This window comes from Struthio camelus, chromosome 1 (genome assembly GCF_040807025.1).
Source record: "Struthio camelus isolate bStrCam1 chromosome 1, bStrCam1.hap1, whole genome shotgun sequence".
NCBI classification, from domain to species: domain Eukaryota; kingdom Metazoa; phylum Chordata; class Aves; order Struthioniformes; family Struthionidae; genus Struthio; species Struthio camelus.
The window spans coordinates 7,208,752-7,231,544 of NC_090942.1; the positions used below are offsets into that span (position 1 = coordinate 7,208,752).

The following is a 22,793-nucleotide window of genomic DNA, read 5'->3' on the forward strand; positions in this document are numbered from 1 at the left end:
AGTGCCGTAGTGCGGTATGTCCTCGCTAGCAGAAGGGGCTACCTTGGTTTAAAAAGAAAGCCATCGTAGCTGAGAGGGCAGTTCAAGTAGCAATAAAATACGATTTTACATTAAAAGCGGACTAAATTAAACAGTAGTCAAAATATCTTACTAAAGGTCACCCAGTAATGGTGCAAAGAGGGTGTGATGTTCAGTAAATGTTTGGAGTGTTTTTGAACAGTCCTGCATTCATTTAATAATTCTAGCTAAACACTCTCTATGCAAATAGTAGCAAAGGAGTTCTGTGCGCTCTACTAGTAAACTCTTCAAAAACAGCATTTCCACCTTACTTGGACTGTGAGTTGTGGGCTTCTCAACTTCCAGTATTAATTTTTAATAAATCTTGCGTTACAAAGACTTTTCCTGACCAGTTGGAAAAAGCGGTGTTCCAGAATTACAAGGGTAGGCCAGATGAGCTGAATAATTATTGACTGGTTAGCCTGAGATTAGTAAACCTTGTTCGCAGAATACTACATCTTGTTCATAGACTTCTGTTCTCAGAGTTCCCTCTCATTCCGCAAGAAGGATGCCCTTATTTCTGGAAGGACTGAAAGCAGCATCTCTAACATGGCAAATATCCATGCCAACACACCTCACGCTCTGAGAATCTAGCAAATCTAAATAGCTGTGCATGAGCTTGGTTGCCTTTGACACGTAGGGGGAAATGGCTAAAAGCAGTGAGACAGTAGCAGCTTGGATCAGTTTTGTCTAAATGTTTCCTCTCTTCTTGCGCAAACAGAGGAAGTGTAATAGTAGAAAGCAAATCATTTATTGCTTTGCAGTATATTTCATAAAGTAATTGCGGTTAACTGGGCTGTCAGGACCCTATCAATCTCAGGAGCCATACTTTGGTCTGATCTGACTCCTTCCAGTTTAAAGTCTTAATTGTCTTTTTTAAAATCTCAGAAGCTGCTGGAATATAAAAACATACTTAGTTTTCTTCAAACAAGGGATTTGTTCCCTCCCAAAATGGCTAATTAGTAAAGATAAATGTCTTCCACAGGGAGCTCTCTGCTTCATCTAAACCATCTCTTCTCTATGTCATACATTCTCCAACTATATATCATCATTTTTGTTTCCCATATGCTCATTGTTTTCTGTTGTAATACTATAACTAGGATGTGAAAGTTTTAAAATCACAGCTTTCCAAATGGCTGACAGTGACAGAATACTTTTTTTATCACTACTCCTACACACAAATTCTGCAATAACATCTCTACCAACACTTCATTTTTATTGCAGTTCTTAGTCTGAGAAAGGATATGCAATCATTGTTGTTTATAATTCATAAAAACCTGTGTGGCATTTCATGGACACGGGAGAGACATAGCCTATGATTCTACTGTCTGCAGGAGTGTAGCCCAGGGAGCAGGTAAACCTCAGCATGGTTCTTTGGACAGTCTTTGACCCGTGTTACATCTTCTCTGCTTGAAGAGCAGTCCTTTATGTAGCCTGCCAAACAATGCCATACTGCTTTGCTTCACGTGAGTCGCCTGCCCAGCTGATTTATATTCCATTTCATGTGGATGAGCGGTGTAGGAAACATGGTAGAAAACCTGCCTGTGTCAAGTCCATCCACACTGTAAACACAGCGGAAAGCTGCAGCTTACTTGCTAAGTGTGAACTTGGAACTGAATAGATAGAAGGAAAATTTGGGTTTACGGATGGGCTTGGGCTCACGCTTACAATACAGTCTAGACCCTTCCACTGAGTTATGTTCTGAAATGGTGTTATCTATTGAAGTCTGCAAAAAGTTCAGTTACTGATCTCAAAAAGATGACCGGGTGCTTCAGCGTAGATATGGTGCTAGCCACCTACAGTTCTGACTGGCGCCATAGAAGTGAGAATAGTGAACACCTTGCAAACTAACATTTCATCTTGTCAAGTCCATACTTGGGACATATTGCCTCAAGGCGGCTGAGTGCTCAGCACGGCCACTGACGTTATTTTGCTGCAATATTACAAAGACAAAGTCCAAAGAACAGAGTATTAACGTTTCATTTTAAAATACCCTATTTCCTGTAACATCACAGTCCTTCCTAGTGAACTTCAAAGGAATACTAGAATTCCTAATGTAAAAATTATGAGATTTTCATCGGCAATTATTTCTCAGTGTACTGTGCCCTTCGTTTTTTAGCTACAAAGCTTAGGAAACCCATTCTCTTCAATAAAACAGCTTTTTAAAAAATAACACGGCGTGTATACGCAGAATTATATGAACTACAACAACAACTAATCAAAACAGATGTCCGTCTTCAAGTTCTGTTTACAGTCTGCCCTTACAGTATCAATGGACTTCCCAGCTAAATCAACATTATGACATACGGGTCTTGCCTTGGGAGAAGGGAATGATTTTCACAACCCCTCAAGACTTCCTGTCGCCTAGTTGATAACACAGATTTTGTAATGGGTTTCTCAAATCTGCTGAGTACGCTCAGCTCTACAAGGGGGTGTGCATTGTGCCTAGAGGCACAATCTACTTAAGTCTTACTTACCTTAAGTCTACTTGAGGTAAAAAACTACTGAAGATCTCACAGTGTTCTGGTGATCGGACCCCGGATGGCATTACGTCTTCTGCTGTCAACTGCTGTGACAAGTCACTGATAGAGCTATAAGCCCTGACAGAGTTAGGTGAGGTACTGATAGCTTTGAAAATCAAGACCTAGGCTTTGAATTGGCAATTGTGGACTGGAAGTGCATGGAAGTATCAGAGCATAGTACTTTGCTGTGGCAGCCTATCCCACCAAGGCAGCCCTAGTGGGCTAAGCATCATATATATTCTCATAAAGACACAATTGTTTCCCCGAGGTGCTTGACTTTGACTTTACAAAATTATGTCAAAAGACAGCAGTTAGTAAAAATTTGTTGGTCCTAAAAATAGTTTTAATACTTGGTTTGGGACTGTTCCTTTCCAAATCCTGTTTGTGCTGTACGCTTGGCTTAGCTTCTGTGGTGTTCAGGAATTCAACGTATTTTCTGTGGCATACGGCATTTCCACTTTTGCTTGCAGATCACTTTTTAAAGCACACGACTTGATGCTTTAGTCTGTGTCACTGAAAACACAAACCATTTATGCACAGCCATGTACCCCCTGAGACTGAGTGGCTTAGAAGATCCTGCAGGTATCTGAACAAATACAAGCCTCTCTATTAGTCTTACATCCAAAGAGTTGCCTGTTCGACCTCTGAGGCTTGTCACTTTTGAAACCTAGTCTAATCATTACACAGGATATCATTCAAAATATCTGATTCGATATGAACCGTTTATAGCGCTGTGAACAATAGGTGCCAGATGGCTCTTCGCTCAGTATCATGCAGTAAAGTGTATCAGTATTTTATAATATTAAATGTACTCAGCTGTTACACCACCTGCTGGGTTTGCTTTTGTTTATTTTCCCCGCAGAGAGAGTTGTGGGTGACGTGTGTTTCAGGTGTTACTTTCAGTCCGTCACTTACTTCCAGTCCGTCACTTGCTTGATCATGTCACAGACATTTATAGGAAGCTTAGCATGAGCCAGTTCTGCAAAACTGATGATTTAGGCAGAGGTTTGGCTGTGCGTGCATGACGGGATCAGCCCATCATGTAATACTGAACTGTCCTGTTATACTGATGAAGGCTCCTGAGGCTGAGTGTTCAGAGCAGCGATGGGACTGGGTGCCTAAGCAGGAGGGTTTGCCCTTTGTGCCATTATTGACTGTTGATGCTTTACCTTTTTCTAACTGCCTAAAGTATTGTTTTCTGTTGCCTTTGGTTCTGATTGTTCACTTGCTCGCTCTCAGTGCCACTGTCTACAGACTCCTTTTGTTTTCTGAGGTTCAGTTTTGTTGAGTCAGGCCTCCTTTCCTGCTCCTGCTGGCTCCTGCCATGTGGATCAGATTTGAATGTATGCGGTGCTTGCTGGCACTGCCTGACAAAAGGGGCTATACAGTTCAAAACAGTTTTTCAAGGTCTTTCCTTTTTACCCAAATTTTCTGTATCCTTGAGCATTTCTTCACCTTTTTCCATTATCCTCCTTCAGTCTTTTTCCTTCTGTTACCTTACTATTCTCTCACTTCTTTCTCTCTCTCCTTCTTAGATGTTGATTTTGCTTTTAGTATTCGTTTGTTCTCTGTAAAAAGTACACACAGAACAAAGTTTAGTACAGAGATACAGTGCAATACAACATTTTTAAATGTCTCCTTAATACCAAGTAGTTTCTCAGTGAACTAGAAAAGATCTTAATCCCAAAAATTACCACAAAACTTATCACCTATAAGCCATATAACAGAACTTGTCCGAGATCTCTTTTTAAACTGACCACATAGACGATGCAAGGATGGCTATGCACAGACAATGCAAAAGTTAGAAAGCCTGATTGAAGAAGGCACTTAAGATTATCAGAACTTAAGCATATGATGTGCTTGAAACATTAAATCGAGGTGTTTTCCTGAATCTCAGTTTTATTGTCAGCTTATTGTTTACCTGATTTGATCCTGCTCCCAAAGCAGAAGGAGACGGGATCTGATAAAAGAGGAAAAAAGCTGTAATCAAATCATGCAGTTTTCAAACCAAGGCAAGGTAGAATATAATCAGAACAGAAGAACAAACGCAACAGTTAGGAAGACAAAAGGTAAACTCTTATTGGCAATGATGCACGACAAAACAAGACATTAGCTTGATCTTTTGGATGCCTTGCTGTGCTTTGCCAGGACAGCAGTTGCAAGATAGGCTTTTGTAAATTCAGGAGTTCTGATGTAGAGTCACAGTAAGACAAGGAACCTGGAAACCCATGACACTATTTTGTAGAGTACTTTTTAAGAGCATAGCCATTCTTAGAGTGAAGTTTATTATCACTCACCCGTAACTCCCAGAATGTCAAAAGTAACACAGAAATATAAGAATTTCCTACCAACAAATATTAAAAAAAAAAAACAGAAAGATAATTTTTCACAAAGTTATAAGCAAATGAAAACAGGAGCCTGTAATAAAGTCTATAGATACACTGAGCTATCGTAATGGATCCTGCAAAAGGTGTAATTACTTGTCTAATGTAGTGCAAGAGTTAATCTTCAGGACCTTTTTACATTTGCTGCTGAATCAAGCAGGCAGAGAAGTGTAAATGAGTGCTGGGAAAGAAATATATTCATTCAGGTAAAGCTCCTTGTGAAAGATCAAGATAGGTTTTTTTTTTCCCCAACAGCATCATATTTACAGACTCCACTTTATAGAGAATTTATATAGCACAACACAAAATGGGGGATGGAAGTCTGGCTTTCTCCTCTGCTTGCAGCGACCCTGTGTTAGCTCAGCCTCCTGTTAAAGTTAAAGCAGCATGAAGGTTTCCTATGAAGCCTTAACTATACAGATAGCTTGCCACACGGAATGGAAGTCCTGTCCATTTATCTTTTCCCTAACCAAGCTCATACGGCAACTACAGAGCAAAGCTTGCCAACGATGGGGAGGCCAAGTTCCCACTCTCAAGCAGCTTTCACCCAGCAAGCACCTGAGCTCATTTCCCACGGTAGAGCTGTCATATGATTGGCAGTAAGACTGTGCAAATATGAGGGCAGTTGGGTAATTCAAATTCCTGGCTGATGAAGAAAGTGCAGTCACAGATTCTGCTGAGGCTGGTGTTTATACCGGGTCTTGCTAGGAACCAGTTGCCTGATGTCATCCTGTGATGAAGCCATGGAACCCTCTAGACAGCCACTGTCATTACCAAAGGCACCCTTCACCTCTGGCAAACAAAGCCAGCTTTAGGCTGTAAAGCAGTGTGAAGCTTCCCAAACATTTGGCAAATACCTATGGAGTGTAAACATACTTTATCCTGTCACAAAATTATCATGCAAAGCAGGGTTTTTATGAAAGATGAGGCACCAAACACCAAATACCAATTGTTTTCTCATAGATTCCTAATAATCCAAGTAATTTAACCATCAGCACGCTCACACACGTTCATCTGGAGTTTTTTCTCCTTCCCTAACCTCAAAATAATATGCAGGGTTCAATCTGACCACACTTCAGATCAATCAACGTCATGAAAGGTGGATTTTCCTAAATACTGGGTCGAAGGGAAAGTGAATTTGTGCAAGGACACACATACCGTGAGATATATGAGACAATCGGCTTAAAATGTTGTTTTGCCCTGACCTGACAAGGCTTGCTGTCTCTGGCAACGCATAATCTCTTTTAATATACTACCAGGAAGGTGGTGGCTGTCTGAAAATGCTTCTAAACTGCAGTTTATCTTGAAGGCTGACACCTTAATAGAAACTACACCATCTCTTTGGGAACCAAGTTATGAGCAGATATTAGTGAGCAGGGTTAGTGTTGATTCAGGGGAGAAATGGATAGGGAACGACTCTGAATCAACTTGTCATAGGTTTTGTGCGGAAGTTTAAAAAATTTACGTGTCCAGGATTTTAAAGCTTCTCTAAACAGACACTGCCAATGGAGTTACCTCTTTTACCGGATAAAGTCATGAGGTTTTGTCCTGCACATCGATATGTTTTCATAGGAGCGTGCTTCTCTTATTCATCACCGTCAGCAAGATTTAAAGTTGTGCATTTAAGACTCAAGTAAGCTTCTCTGCAAACACTCTTGAGAATAGGATCAAAATGGGAAGAGATTACATATAATCTAATTATGTTAGGTTCCATTTGAAATCCTTCAGTATAAAAATTAAAAGAATACAACACAGCTTTATGAGATGCTATAGTTCATAAGGAAATTATGTAAGCATGCATAAATGAGGCAACATGTAAGAAAAGATCATATATTGAGCATAGCACAAGACTTGCTTTAAAGAATCTACACCTGAGGCCTCAAGATCTGGTTTGGGGGACTAAAATAAATTATAAGGACTTTACCCCCTATGTCTTTAACTTGAACTTAACCTTGCCTCTTATTATCCAGCAACAGTTTATATGAAAAAGCTGGTGGTCAAAGATCTGTACCAAAAAATCAGCACCAAACATGGCATTGGTCAGCAAGGATGTGGCTGGAGCAGCACTGACACTGAAGATTAGTCTCTGCTCATGGGATAGACAGTGAATTTCTGTCGCTAAGTGGTCTATAGATTTACAGCCACAACGTTCACTTTGCAATAATAACCGTAGATAATTTTAATTAATTATTTTCACAGTCTTTTCAAAAAAAACACAAATTAACTAACTGAACTTTAGCTAGAGGGTAAGGAGAGGTAGTATCACTGCATATGCACCACCTTAAACCTACATTGAATTAGGCCTCAAATTATGTATTACATGTCTGATATTCACATCTGCACCAAATCTGCTTAAGGGGCAGTCCTAGAAAGTCCTGTGGTATTACCCAACTCGTGCATTCAGCGCTTCATATAATCTGGTGAGAGTTCAGTTACAGTTCTTCCCTCCCAGCATCCCCAACAATACTCCCAGATCTGTGTGTGATCAAATGTAAAACTGGACTATACTTAGTTTGTAACGTGGAGCTTGGAATGGAGCCTATTCTACTCGGACCTCATCGCCCAAGTTCTAAACCGTTCTGCGAGAATCCCCAAAACTGCGATGGCAGAAAGCTCATAAAATCTTCTGGTCTAGCGATTATTCCATCATCCTGAATTACATCAAAATGGGATCCAGAAAACAGGTTCCTTTCCCGTTTTGAATTGAATCTATGAGCTTCAGAAGTTTCTACAAAGTCTGCTTAAGGAGGAGAGGTTGGATTTCTGTTCAGATTTTTCTGCTAATTTTAGAAAATGGCTCAAGCTGCAAAATTCAGATCTGGCTTTTGCACTGAGCCACAGGGCTCGCATTCCAATGCACCGTAAGTTTTCAGATCAAGGCTATTTGTCAAGGCTATGTCTAGCCCAGTTCCAGAAGTTTCAGGATCTCTTGATCTGATGTTGTAGTAGAGGCCCGTCTGAACAGAACAGCAGCTAGGCAATCCTCATCTTATGTGCCCTACACCTTAAAAAAAAAAAAATACATTTAAAACAATGAAATAAGTTCTGTACCAGTTGCTGGCCAGAGGGTAATGTGAATTGTTATAATTCATTAGCAAAACAGAGGAAGGAAGTGTTTTAAAGCAAGATTATATTATTTTCCTTAACTTCTTATTATGAAATCTTCCTGAAGTGAGCTTTTAAAACTTGAAAACTCTTCCAGAGGGAATGAATGGAATCAGGCAAACCGGAGACTCACTGGGGAGTAGTTAAAAACAAAGGAAAACTATAGCATGCCACTGAAATAATGGAAGAACCCATTACCAAGTTTTCAGTTTGGGAAGACATATGAAGCAAAACATCAGTAACCAAAAAAAAAAAAAGTAACATATTAAAATATATGATGTTTACGTCCACTTAATAATTATAGATCAAAAAGCACTCAGCATCTTCCCTCACACTGGAGAGAAATAAGCCTGAAAGCTGAGAAAGGAGGGTAAGGCAAGCAGTGATATATTCAGTACACGGAAGTAGAGCGTATAGAGTGCCTCTATTCAGTACATAGAGGGACTGCAAGGTTTAGCTAATTAGGCCCTGTAAAGTGCCTTGAGATCCTTAAGTAAAAGCCGTGGAGTAAAAGTCATGTTATTTGCACTGTCATTTAAGGAACAGAATACATTTGAAAACCATGAGAAAAATCTGCCTTAAATGAAAATGACCCCTGACCACTAAGTTCACTCCAGTCAAATAAAATACATCCTGTTTTTGTAACTCTTATTGTGTAAGGCAGATCCTAGCCTGTATACACTCCTTTCAGCCACAGATTTGACCAATAATTGAATTTTAATTGGAAGCAGGGGAGGTGATGGAAAATACAAGGTGCTGCTCCCACTTCAGGTAAGATAAAGGGTGAAATTTGTATTTGGGAAAAAAAGAGAGAATGGAGGAAGTTCATTACACTGTCTCTCAGCTAAAATTAGTATGAAGAGTTTAGAAATGTTCTCCGGCAGGGCAGCATATCCATTGTACCAGTTAATTAAAGGACACATAATTTGTCATTTACAATCCATCCCAGACTTTTCATAGAATAATGAAAATCTGTCACACAAGCTGCATCAGCCTTGTCGTGGTAATTTTGTTCTGGAGCATCTGCCTTGAGATACAAAGGCATAATCATGTCAACTGTCCTGCATCCGTCACCACTCAACTCCTTCCCACGGGAAGAAGGAATCCTTGTGGACCCTCCGGTTGCGCAGGAAGGGATCTTTTTTATCCCTGTCCAGGCTTTGCAGAAGATCATAGAAAAGGCTGGTAAGTGCAGAGTTTCTGGGCAAGAGTGGGGTCACCAGTATATATCTAACCACCTTTTCTGTGAGGATGCTTCTCCAGAGACTGCTGAGCTCAGTTCTGCAGCCTGTTTTATGCAGGGAGTAAGACTAAATGCTCTCATCCTCTAGTAGCCCCCTAGGGGAGGATTCATCTCACTCAATCTTAGACGTCTACAGTGTATGCGCCTATACGTAAGCTAGGTGTCTAGCCTCATATTCTAATTGCTGAGGAGCTAGTCAAAGGAGTTTAGAGCATGATTCACCTCGTTATAAAATACACACTTATATTTAATCAGATTAATTACACCCTAAACTCCACTGACCAGCTCTTCATTGATTATACGGGGAACTTACTCAACAAGTGCTTGCGCAGATTTAGACGCCTATTATATGAATACATGCAATGGGATTCGCTTTGCAGTTTGAGACACCTAAAAATACATGTCTTCAAGTAAGTGCCTAGTTGCAAGTTAGGTGTCTGAAGTTCTGCTTTTTCCCACTGTCTAAAGACAGTGGTGAGCTAACCAATACTCAGTGAATCTTGAGAGCTGTTAAGCCAACCAAATGTAGGTGCCTCCTCGACTATAATGGGAGCTAGGACAACTAGCTCACATGTAAACACCTACGTGCAGACACCTAAATTTAGGTGTCTTAATCTGCGTGCTGAGCCTAACCCGCACATTAGGTAAATGAATCTGCTCCCAGTCCACTTCGTAGAAACACAGGTTTAAAATCCAGCATTTGAATAACGTTGATGAACTAAATAGAGAGAACTGAAGTGTTTGGAAAATATACTCTGAACAGCATTGAGAAGTGAACATAAAACTAGTAGAAGAGCCAAACAGAAACTTGCCTTGTATATGTGGTGTCTCGTCTTTAAATATATACATACCTCCTACTCAGCTGTTCCGATGCCAGAACAGGATCTGCGTTTGTAGAAACAGATCAGGACCATTTGTTCTCTTTGTGATTATAAGCTGATTATCTATTTTTGAGTATATAAAACACACTTTGTGATCATTCGTCCTTACTGGGAAGAAAATGTTTACCTTGTATTGAAATCTGCTGTATAGCTGATACTTCAATTAACAATTAATCTTAATGATTCTTGGTATTTCTGCTACAAATGAAAATCAGGAATTTACAGGTTCTGGAGTCCTCTGTTTTTGCCAGCGAGTCACTGTAACGAAATGTTTTCAATGCTAATTAAGGCATTCTCATACAGTGATGACAAGTGTCAGACAAATACCTTGTAATGAGGCAACGCTCCAAATCTACTCCTGTGTTCACGCTGGATATTGCCAATAATTACCCTCTTCCCCACTATATTATCACAGAAAACATAGCTGGAAGGGACACAGATGGGCTCATCTACTGCATTCTCCTACCCCCAGCTGGATCAGCTATACCTAAAGTTCGTAAAGCAATTTTACCTTTTTAAAAATGTAATAAAATAATATCTTGTTCCTTACAGTTTTCTTTGCGGGATCAGGCAAGGTTTCCTTTTCTTTGGGGGGACAACAATTGTTCGGCTCCAAGAAATTACGATAAAAAACAAATGTTTTGGTTTATTCATGATCTTGGGACAGAATACAACTACAAAGTATATATCCATACAAAGAAAGGAGACTAGCTCTTTTGTCCCAGCTGTCAAGTTTGGGCTGTACTGAACGGGGAACAACAGGCCTGAAGATACAAAGATGAGAATTACTCTTTGTCAAAAGCCTGTCTCTTCCTACTGAGAGTTAGGGACTCCTAATCCTAACAGCAGGCTTCCAAAACCCAGGAAACTATTTCTGAGCAATATCAACTTATGCAGATCCAGTAACCCGAACGGGACCGAATAATCCTCTCGGATGCATGTCAATCCTCTTCTGTCAATGAGTGGAAGCCATAGGTGTGTAGCTGAGCAGGATATGGTTCACAAACTGTAACATTCCTCATACCTAAACCCCTTACCATGGTGAAATCAGTGTGAAGCTGTACAAGAAAAGGGAGATTCCTCAAGACCAATTCTAATCCCTGCTCTAGGAGATACGAGCAGATGGAAGAAACAAACAGGCAGCTCCATATGTTACATGAGAACTCCCCCCAAGTAGGATAAATCCTAAGGTGGTGCAGAGCTGATGTAGTGAAGAAATAAGGAGGGATCAGAATATATCTGTATTTGTGTCACAGTGATCCACGAGGCTATGAGCAGCCAGATTCAACTTAAAACAGCATTGGAGTTGCTCTCATTTAGCTCATGGATACCAGCTAAATTTAGCTCTAGTTCCCAAAATTCAAAGATCTGGGCCAATATTTTCAATATATTACTACGAACTTCCCTGCATGTACGCTGTGGGTTTCAACCCTTAAGTCTTCTTAGAAAGGAAGTTCAGAAAGAAAGGAAAAACTATAGATGTCCTGGCTCACATCTAAAGTGAAAGCAGTCGCCACTTCCAGGGAAACCAGTTCTCAGATGGAGAAAAAACAACCAAACTGAGCAGCTGCCAAGGCAGGAGCGGCAACCATTCCCAGACCCATTTCTACAGTTTTGGCTCAACTTTTGCCCACATTCACTGGCTGTTTGTTCCAGCCTCTTCCCTCAAAATCTCTTCATATCAGCCACACTCTATTCCTTATATGCTAACGCAGTCCAAAAACTCCCTATTCAATATCTCTTTTCCTGTTTTCTTACCATTTATATTCCCATAACTAGTCTCACATCACCAAAATACTACGCAACCTGCATGTTTGCTATCACATTGCTACCGTCACTTTGTATGAGTGTATTAAGCTGCTTTTCTCTGGGCTTTTTTGGAGCAGGAATATATGTCTTGTAAGGGGGGAAACTCTTATTTTCTCAATCCTCAGGCACTCATGTAATAAACATGACTCACCATCCTAGTGTCCCTGTAATTTCACTTCAATAGATTGATCTAGACCTAAACTACTATTAATGTTAATGTGCACTGAAGAATAGTAGTTATCTTCTACTATCAGAAAGCTGGGAAATTATGTACTTATGTTGCTCTGCCATTTGAGGCGCGCTGGGGAACAAAGGTGCTGTCTGATTTCCATTTGGTACATTTGTGGCTCTTAAACTGCACAGCAACTATTAGCGCTACATATCCAAAAATTGAAAAGTAAAGTCTTCATGAACTATCATGAATTGCCACTAGTTTCGGTGCTTGAAAAATGCTGTACCAGGTCCAGACAGACTGTTGATGAAAACCTAGTGCCAGTGCAGTCAGGAAGAATCCTGCCATCTACTTCAAATAAAACCAGAATTCAGGTGATTTGCAAAGTCAGACGCCTTTATGCCCTCAACAGTTCAAATGAAACCTTGTGCCACCGTCAACAGCTAAATTTGTGTTTTCTTGACTAGCACGAAGAACTTGAAAAACTTCATAGCCACAATTAATTCATATAAACAGATTCGTTTTATTCTGCTGTCCAAATGTACGCTGTTCATCTCCCTGAAGGCACCTACTGAGAATAGGAATACCAGTTGAGGCGGCCATATTTCTAGAGCCGAATGTGCCAAGAATCACAGCACAAAAATCATGCACTAAAGTACAACAAGAAGAAATGAAAAAAAGTGGAACTGAAATAAAGTACTAGCGAGAAACGGTCTTGTTGACTTTCTCCAGGACTAAGCACACGATGAAGAAATGCAGGCAGCGGTAGTCATGTTTTAAAACAGAAAATAAGTGATATATTAAACTACACTATTTTAAGAAGACCTAGCCAAACCCTCACTTTGCATACTGTACAGCTCTAATTGAACAAATCACGTATCCAGATTTAGGTAAATTTACGTTAGTGGGATTAAGCAGGATGTAAACTGGGGAAGCATTTGACTTCCCTATTTGCTGAGAATAGAGGAGAAAATCAGCATGCACATATCCTCTCCTGCTGTCTTGTAAAGCCCAAGAACAAGTTGGTTGCACAAGTAGAATAAAAAAGTGAAAATAAAAATAAATTAGTCCATCAACTGTTTAAAATAAATGGAACTCTAAAAATTCACTAATGTACTAAGTTCATTAAAATATTCATTGATAACGGATAAGTCCATTACCATGTTAAGAAACTCCCAGTATTAATAAGCTCAACAATAAAAACAGTTATATAGTGATGAAAATCATTGCAGTTTACTGTAGTGTTACTGTAGCGCAGGAAAACAATAGCGTAATTGTAAATGGAGGAGTCAGTAGCATTACTGGGAAGGTTATTTTAACCTGGTTTCCCCTGGAAACACGATCATACCGTTTGTCCCCGGCTGAGCTCCTTGCCAACATCAGCTACATTTGACAGCAGGTTACGGTTCTCAGAGATCTGATGTATCTACCTGTCTTACGAACACTCGTGGCTGGATAGAGAATAGAGACCCAAAGATCTCTTCTCTCCTCATCCGCCTTGACAGATCTTGGGTGACTGCCAGACATCGTTAATTCCCCAAACCTTTTTTTCTTCAAAAATAAAACTAAAAAAATCCTAGATCATGAATATGTCCCTTTTCATCTGCGGGTTAATATTCTCCAAATACAGAATAATTTTCTTTGCTCATTATTTATTAATACTTCCTGTGCCTGGAAACAGGAACCATGAGCACTTTGACACAGAGAGTTACAGGATGTTTCTCCACAATACCAGACAGCTGTGTCCAATGAAGCCATTGTCTCTTCCTTAGTGCCAACACACTGCAAATTTAATGTCTGTGGCCTTGAAATGAAAAAATGGTGCAGCAGTTCCAGGCTGAGCCAGTTGCAGGGAATATTGAGGCCAACAGATTGGACCACGTCACTTCAGTTGATGCTTGTCAGTTTACAAACACCGGATGTGAGACTGGTACAACTCTCGCTTCTTCCTGCCTGCTGCCAGAGCTGTGTCTCACCACTGCCCCCGTCTCCCTTCTTGCACTGTGTGGTGGGTAGGATTTCAGGAGGAGAAGGGTTTGTGCAACAAAACACTATTAGGGCATTGTTGTTTCTCCTGTTTCCTTATAAAACTCATAGTCTGACATGCTTGTTGGCTAAAAGGCCTGTTGCGATCTAAAGAAAATAAATGAATACTTTTACCAGTTTTAATGTCCTTGATGGTTGTCATGGGGTGAAAGGAAAAGGAATGAATGAATACACTGAACTGAAAACTGGCCAAAGAGCAAGAAGCAGGTGAACTGGAAGAGTCCAGAAAACTGAATGTACTTTGCTCTGGAAGACAAGTTACTAGCAGAGGAGAGAACAAGGTGGGTAGTGGGTATAATTTTGTGGTGAGAGAGTTAATGCTTACAGAAGTGACAGAAATGACTTGGCACAAAGCCAAGCAAGTTAAAGCAGATATTCCCAAATATGCAGCGCTTTTAGGCAAATTTTTGCTCTTGGCCCCCACGAGCAGCTGTAATTTACCTCTTCTTTCACAGCAATTGTTTTAGATGTAACCACAGCAGAGATGCACTGACATTTGGAAGTGGATCCTGAGATACAAAGTAAGAGGATAAGGAGGCTCAGAGGATGCTGATATTCCATTCTTCCAGCAAGCTCCAAATGCTCCCTGGGATGCGATCAGCATTTGTGCCCTTTTGTGGGGGCGAGGGGAGCATTCACACCATCTGCTAGAGGCATCTGACTAGCTTCCCTCCATTCCCTGTGTAATCAATAGAGAGAAGCAGGCAGCCTTGAGAGCCATTTGGAGCAGGCGTCTAATTTAGTGCACCTCTCTCTCCATTGATTAAGTAGGGAGCCTTGTGAGATCAAGTGTCTAAAGTAGGAACATAAAGTTACATACACATAGGATAGGAATGAACACCTTTTTTCCAAGTCTGTTATAGCGTCCCATATAGTTCATATTTCTGAGCATTGTTCACATCTTAAGAATCTCGTAATTGGAAAGTACATGAGAAAAATCTAACAATAAAGCCCGGGAAATAGGAATCACTTTAAACGCAAAGCCTTAAAAAGAAGTGGGGACAATGAAGGATGAAAACCCAGTGTGGGGAGAATAAGAGAAAAACAGCAAATAAAGAGGAACAGGGAGAGGTCTAGTGACAAAAGGGCTTTGATCATTCACCTGGTCCTATAGCTGAAGGGAAGAGCAGCCCCCATTACATGGAGAAGTGCTGCCACACAGTGACAGGGAAAAAGATCGGAGCATCACAGCTGCAAGGACACTGGCAGCTTTATGCCTCATGTCACAGTTAAACAGGGCGCTGGCTTGTCTGCGGTAAGAACGCTGTATGCACGCTATTGCAGGAGGCAGCACTATTACCAGACAAGGACCTAATCTGAGCCTGACTTGAGTGACAGATCCTGAGCTAGTTCCCCTGCTTAACAGTTTACTATGAAAGTGTCAGTAGCAGTCATATAGTTAAAACTGCATTTGAATCCTATCTTTAGGCAGAATAATCAATAATCAAAATAGTATCACTTTCTCTTACAGACTAAGCTTTTAGGACAGTCTGATCATCATTAATCCTATATCTGATTATGAATAACTAGAAAGAGGCCCTCTTTCCTAAAGGTAGGACTAACATTGTGGCATGTCCTTCTGTGACTAACATAAATTAGAATACTATATTTTTAACAAAAAATCAAAGACAAGACCTAAAGAAAGTTAAGTTATAAAGCCATATGAATTCCAGGAGTGGGCACAGTAGAGAGCCCTTAACTTCCTTCTTAGAAAATCCCAGTCCAAGTTAGTATTGTCCTGAAGTTTCTGTGCTGTTTCTATCTTGATACCAATGAAGAAAATATTAATCATCTAAAGATACAGTAGAAATGTTACACAGGCAGCACCAGCATGTAAGTCTCAACTGGGAGTCCTTTCGGCTAAAAAGGGAACAAATAGGCAAAATCTTTGTTCATCTTTTCTTTAGGCAGTCCTGGAGGGTTCCACATCAGAGAAATCATCACGCACTAATCTAGCTCTTTGCTAGCAGAATTCACAAAGGAGGAAAATAACTCACTTTTCTCTGCCTGGGTGCAACAGCAAGGCCCTGCACTCCCCATTACCATGCAACTCCTGTGCACCGGGCCAGAGTTTAAGTCAAGGAGTTCTGCTGAGTTTCTAAGGCGCTGAACCCCTCTGGCTCCCAGGTGGACTTGAATGCCTTCAGCAATGTTGAAAATCAGGTCACAAGATCCTCTGGGAACACCAGGTTGGTACGTTTCACCTGAAATAGTTTCCATGAAGCTCAGCTGGAGACATGCCTCATGCTCCATAAAATAATCCCCATTTTTCATCAGATCATCCGAATTAATAGGTAGAAGTGCCTTTGTACATATATTTATGTATATACGTATACATGTGTACACACACATACACACACAGCCTCCCATTAGCAGTTTTAGACTGCAGCTCATCTCAACGGGGCCTGCTTAGGATTAGCTGCTACCCGTAGAGAGTGAAGCACATACTCCTAAAAGGTCCATGCTCCATCTGGGCTCACTGGAAGCCAAGGAAATAAATATGTAAATAAATAGTTGTGCCTCATAAAGAATACTATCTAATGGTCCTGGAGGCCATCTCTAAGAATGTGGAGGACAAGAAGGTGATCCGGAGTAGTCAGCATGGATTCACCAAAGGGAAATCATGCTGGACCAATCTCATAGCCTTCTACGATGGAATGACTGGCTGAGTAGATGAGGGGAGAGCAGTGGATGTTGTCTACTTTGACTTTAGCAAAGCCTTTGACACTGTCTCCCATCACATCCTCATAGGCAAGCTCAGGAAGTACGGGCTGGATGAGTGGACAGTGAGGTGGATTGAGAACTGGCTGAATGACAGAGCTCAAAGGGCTGTGATCAATGGCAGAGCCTAGTTGGAGGCCTGGAGCTAGCGGTGTCCCCCAGGGGTCAGTCCTGGGTCCAGTCTTGTTCAACATATTCATCGATGACCTGGAGGAAGGCACAGAGTGCACCCTCAGCAAGTTTGCTAATGATACTAAACTAGGAGGAGTGGCTGATACAGCAAAGGACTGTGCTGCCATTCAGAAGGACCTCGACAGGCTGGAGAGCTGGGCAGAGAGGAACCTCAGGAAGTTCCACAAAGGCAAGTGAGGGTCTTGTACCTAGGGAGGAATAACCCCATGCACCAGCACAGGCTGGGGGCTGACCTGCTGGAAAGTAGCTCTTCAGAGAAGGACCTGGGAGTCCTAGTGGACAAGTTAAGCATGAGCCAGCAACGTGCCCTTGTGGCCAAGAAGGCCCATGGGATCCTGGGCTGCATTAGGCAGAGCGTTGCCAGCAGGTCGAGGGAGGTGATCCTCCCCCTCTACTCAGCCCTGGGGAGGCCTCACCTGGAGTGATGGGTCCAGTTCTGGGCTCCCCTGTACAGGAGAGACCTGGAGCTCCTGGAGTGAGTCCAGGGAAGGACTACTAAGCTGATGACGGGACTGGAGCATCTCTCCTCTGAAGAAAGGCTGAGAGAGCTGGGCCTGTTCAGCCTGGAGAAGAGAAGACTGAGGGGGGGATCTGATCAATGTGTACAAGTATCTGAAGGGAGGGTGTCAAGCGGACAGGGCCAGATTGTTCTCCGTGGTGCCCAGCAATAGGACAAGAGGCAACGGGCACAAACTGAACCACAGGCAGTTCCATCCGAACCTGAGGAAAAACTTCTTCGCTGTGAGGGTGACAGAGCACTGGAGCAGGTTGCCCCGAGAGGTTGTGGAGTCTCCTTCCCTGGAGATATTCAAAACCCACCTGGACGCCATCCTGGGCAATGTCCTTGCTCTAGAGGACCCTGCTTGAGCAGGGAGGTTGGACTAGATGATCTCCAGAGGTCCCTTCCAACCTCAACCATTCTGTGATTCTGTGATTCTGTATCTACTGTTACCTAATAACTATACTAATGTATACGATCCATAAGGTATCGTATAAGGTATGTGGAATGTAAGACCATCTCCTTCATTACCATTATCTGATCAAGGATCTTTTCAGTGCAAAAAGGACAAGTAAAGGGGAACGCAATAAACAAAACTTCCTGCCCTGTGTGCAAGTGCTGTAAGGACGAGGTGCCAGCAACAGGAGAGACAAGCGTGACTGAATTTGGGCCAGCAACTGGAGTCAGACTGTGAGTGAAGGGGCCTAGCAAGTGGAGTGGGTGAGGGTCCCAGCATCAGCCGCTACTGGGGTATAGGGGGTGCAGTGCTGTGCATCCTGCGTGTCAGCTCCTGCGGGGGCCAGAGCGAAAGCGGAGTGAGGGTCTCGGCGTCAGCAGCTGGAGTAGGACAGCGGATGGTAGCAGCCGTGGGTCTGGCCACCGGCTGCTGGGGGGGAGCGTATGGATTTCCCCCTGACCTGGTGTGTGCATGGGTATGTGTGTAATTTGCTAGCAAACTTCAAGATGGGCTAGCAGTGAGTAGGAGGCCCAGGACCTGGCAGGGATGCCAGATGGGCAGAGCACCCGTGCTAATATTCAAGGGACCTGCAAGTGTAGGGGGAGAGGCTGTGAGAGAAGTGGGTAAGCGCGTTCATCCGTGTGCTTGCAAGCATCAGGCTGGAGTAGACAGCGAGTAGGAGGCCCCTATGGCAGACAGAGGGGCTCAGGGTCCGGGCAGGGATATCAGACGGGATCCATTGATGTGCATGTGCTTCTGAATCTAGAGAGTGAGGATGTACTTTCACTAGTGAACTTCAGTCCGCATCAACCGGAGAGGAGCAAGGGGACTAGGCTATCTATACATACCTTTTATGTGAGTTGTGGTAGTGTTATGTGGTGGGTGTTGTTGAAAGCAGCACTGTGGCTGTGGCTGAGGCCGTCTGTAGCCGGCCACGTTAGTGTCCTCTGTGCGTGCGCAGATGTGTGTCTCTGGGATACACACTCAGGCTTGCTACTGGTTGAACATGCAAATGGGAAGGCAGCTGCTGCATCCATCGTCCAGTCCAGGGATACCCTCAGGTCTCTGGGTTCCCCCGGGTGGGCTCTGGCGGCCGGGCAGGAGGAATTCCCACATCCTGGAGTCTGCCAGAGACAGCAGCCCTCATGGCATCCCTTAACACCATCTTCGTTGTCTATGCATGTGATCTAGCAACACTGCAATGGAGATTCCAAAGTGCATAAAAACAGCTGAACACCCTTGTATTTCAAAACATCTATTCCTAGCAGTGTGTGATACCCTAAAAAGTTTCTGTAACTGTCTAACTAAGGAGTAGCATTATGTCCCTTATTCTACGCCTTTTTATCTTATATGAAAAGACAATAAAACTAAAGGTTAGAAAAGCCCTGTCTGGTACTTGCAGTCCTGGCTTCTGGTTGTCTCCAGTTGGAAATGTCAGCTCAGCCATAACCACAATGCTGCTAGCAAATGCTATAAAAAGGAAAGCTGTCTGAAATTGGAAAACTCTTTTCAACACTTTTCTCAGAGAAGGCAGCAGCAGGTCTGTTTAATGCAAAGGGGAAACTGCAGCCAAAAAGAGGTCTGTAATGGGGGTGGGTGTGAAAGGAAACATGCGGTTGTCAATCAAAGTGAAAAAGAACAGAATTTCCAGGGAGCGGGAAATACTTTATATCAAAAAGAAGCTATTTGGAGAAGACTGAAAAAAATTACTTCATTGGCGATAGACAGACAGAAAAAGGACAAGTATAAGAAGAAAGAGAAGAAATTAAAAAAAAAAAGATTGTAATTCACAAGGCCAGCTTTAAGAGAAAGAGACTGAAAGAGGTTACTGGTCGGGGGAGAAGGAGATGCCGAACACCTCCCAGAGCTGGGATACACATTGCATTCTTTGTGTGTTGGCCTTTGCCGTGCCAAGCAAAGACTTTGAAAACCATTTCTGATCAGTTTATAATGATGTAGTTTTCTCCTAAATGGGCAACTTTTGCCACCACACATTAAAAATAATGTTTGAAAGAGCTTTTCAGTGTATGACCATGAAGCACAAAGAACCCTGACAAAACGAAAACAGGAAAGTGGGGAAAGCTCAGTTCAGGCCTAGCTCTCAGTGTCCCTCAACGCCTTGAACGTACATAAAAGCATTATTTTTATTACAGTAGAGCCACAAGACAGTGATCAGACAGATCACTGTTGTTTTAGGCCATATGAAAACAGTAAGCAAAAAGTGCATTGCCACACTAAGCCTGTTGCTCTTTTATGAGTAAATATATTAATAAGCGCAACGTTGGAGTAGTTTTTTTCTGAGGCTGATACTGAGAACTGGAAAGCCACAATTACTACTGCAGCCAGAAGAAACTGCAGGGGTTCAGTGGCCACTGGTGAAAATCAGATCCACATATGGAAACCCGGAAGTACCTTGCAAGACTACAGCCACACTCACAAAAACGGGGAGATAAGGAAGTAGTAACACAGACTTCCATTTAAAGGGAATATATGCTGTAAATATATCTATCTATTTTGAATACGTACAGCTCTGACAGAAAAGGGGGGCACAAATAACGGAGACTTGCACATGCATGAACCGCTTGACTTACTAGTATCTTCCTCTGGCATTTAGGAAATGATGTGTGATGAGGAGGTGTGATGAGGAAAGAGCAGGGAACCATTTCAGGGGCGTCCTGCACCTCCTTGAACACTGCCTCTTGGTCTTTGAGCCCGTCAGCACCTCATGGCAGATGAGACTGCTAGGTACCTCATTCACACAGCTGCTTCTTTCCCAGGAGGCTGCCTGAGCCAGATGCAAACAGAGAGGAGAGATCATTCTTGTGAGTAAAGAGCGAACAAAAGAATGAAAGACATCTGAGAGATGACACTGGAAAGTGAAATTTTCTGGAAGAACAATGTTTTATAATAATCAGGATGTGCAGACAAGCGTGCATCTCTCAAACTGGAAAGATTCACTGTGCACGATGCCAGGAGGTAGCAAAGCAGAGCTGGGGGGGGGAGGGGTTTGTAGAAACACAGACAGGAAAGGAGCCACCTCCCCACATCCAGCCCTCGGGTATCCTAGGCAAGACAACATATAATCCCTTTTAGAAGCTTCTTGAGCTCCAGCTTAAAATAGCCAGATTTTATCCATGTGACTTCCATTATAAGGCTGTTACAATCTCACTGCTCTGATGGCTGCAATTCTGCTTCTGAATTTCTAGCTCAAACAGGTTATTGTTCAGTTCATACCCATTTACTCTAGTGCCAGCATAGTTCTCCGTCTTACACAGCTTTTTGCCTTTTCCAATTATAAAATGCCTGTCCTCTAGAGACATAGTCATAATTTCTTTGGTCTTTATTTCACTAGATTCAAGGACCAGTGCTCTTGTCTAACATAGCAGAGAGTCTCTATTCTACTCCGCAGCTATTCTGTCTTCAAGTTTGGCTTCTTGAACATGGATGACCAGAAGCATATGCAATAATTCAGGTGAGCTAGGGATGGTACGGATGTACGTTCACTTGCCTGTCCCAAAAATACATTGACTTATAGCTCTTCAAATCACATTTGTGGGGTTTTTTTTTGGGAGGGGGTGCATTGTATGGATTACAGAACAATTATGTGGAACCAACTGAAATATCTAAGTGCTTCTCCATGATCATTTCCAAATAATAAGATCCCACCAAATAATGAGAGCTTGTTATTAGTTCCTAAAGATATGACCGTAAATTTCCAGTACTGAATTTCATCCCGTCAAGTACTCTAGGCCTCAAAACGATCTCATTCTTTCTGTGTAACACAGCTGTCCTCTGTACTGCTGATATACGCTAACTTTGTGTCACTAACAGGTTTTCTCAGCACAGTCCTAATCTCTGCCCTAGGGTCTTAAGTGCAAACGCTCAGGAAAGTCAATTCCAAGACTAAAGTACTTGAAAACTCCGCCAATAACCTCCCTTCAGCCTAATATCCCCAAAGGAGCTCTGGCAAAGCCATGCTGAAGAAATCGTAGCGAAAACGTCAACCTTTTCCGGCACCCTCAGGCCTCCAGCGTCCCTTGACACAGCTGTCACCGAACATCACCTTCCGGCACAACTCAGGAGCGTCCCAGGCAGTCGAGTTGGCTCCGTGTCACGCACGGATATCCCTGATCCCTTCGCAGTCCCGCGTCTGCCAGTCCGCTCAGGAGCATATGTCTAGTGGTTACGCTGAGTGAGGTAACGGATCATGCTCCTGATTTTATCAGTAATGTGCAGGCTAATCTGGGAGAAGATAGCTGCTTTTTCTTGCAGTCCTCAAAGGAGTGGTTAACACAGGCTGCACACAAGAACGCAGTAGCAACACGCGTCCTCCAAATCTTTAAACGCAAGATTCAGCGATAAAGATTGCAATGAACCGTATATTGTAAAACACAGAAAAACTCTATTCCTCAACAGACGCGTGGAATTTATTTAGTCCCTTCCACACCTTTAAGCTTCCCTGAACTTCCCACGCGTCGTGGTTGGTTTTTGTTTGGTTTCCTTTTGTTTTCCTCTCCCCTCTTTGTTATTCCTGCAGTCAGCAACGCTGTGGAAATCCGGTGTTTTGGCAATGCGAGGGGGCACAGAGAGCTGCCTCCGCCTTTCAGGCGAAGAGCGAGGCCGAGGCGGCGCCCTGTGTCCGGCGCCCCTGCCGCCACAGGCACCTCGCTAACGGCCGCGCGGGGGGGCGCTAACGGCCGCGCGG

The 22,793-nt window shown here is 42.6% G+C and overlaps 1 long non-coding RNA gene across 1 annotated transcript; it reads right to left on the minus strand.

Moving 5' to 3' along the window:
- Positions 1-790: 790 nt before the first annotated feature.
- Positions 791-22,738, minus strand: LOC104149411 (uncharacterized). Its single transcript, XR_011135155.1, has 4 exons — positions 22,094-22,738; positions 20,680-20,873; positions 4,501-4,539; positions 791-4,147 (listed from the first exon to the last, which is right to left on the minus strand). It is a non-coding gene; the product is annotated as an uncharacterized lncRNA (long non-coding RNA).
- Between the last annotated feature and the right edge of the window lie 55 nt (positions 22,739-22,793).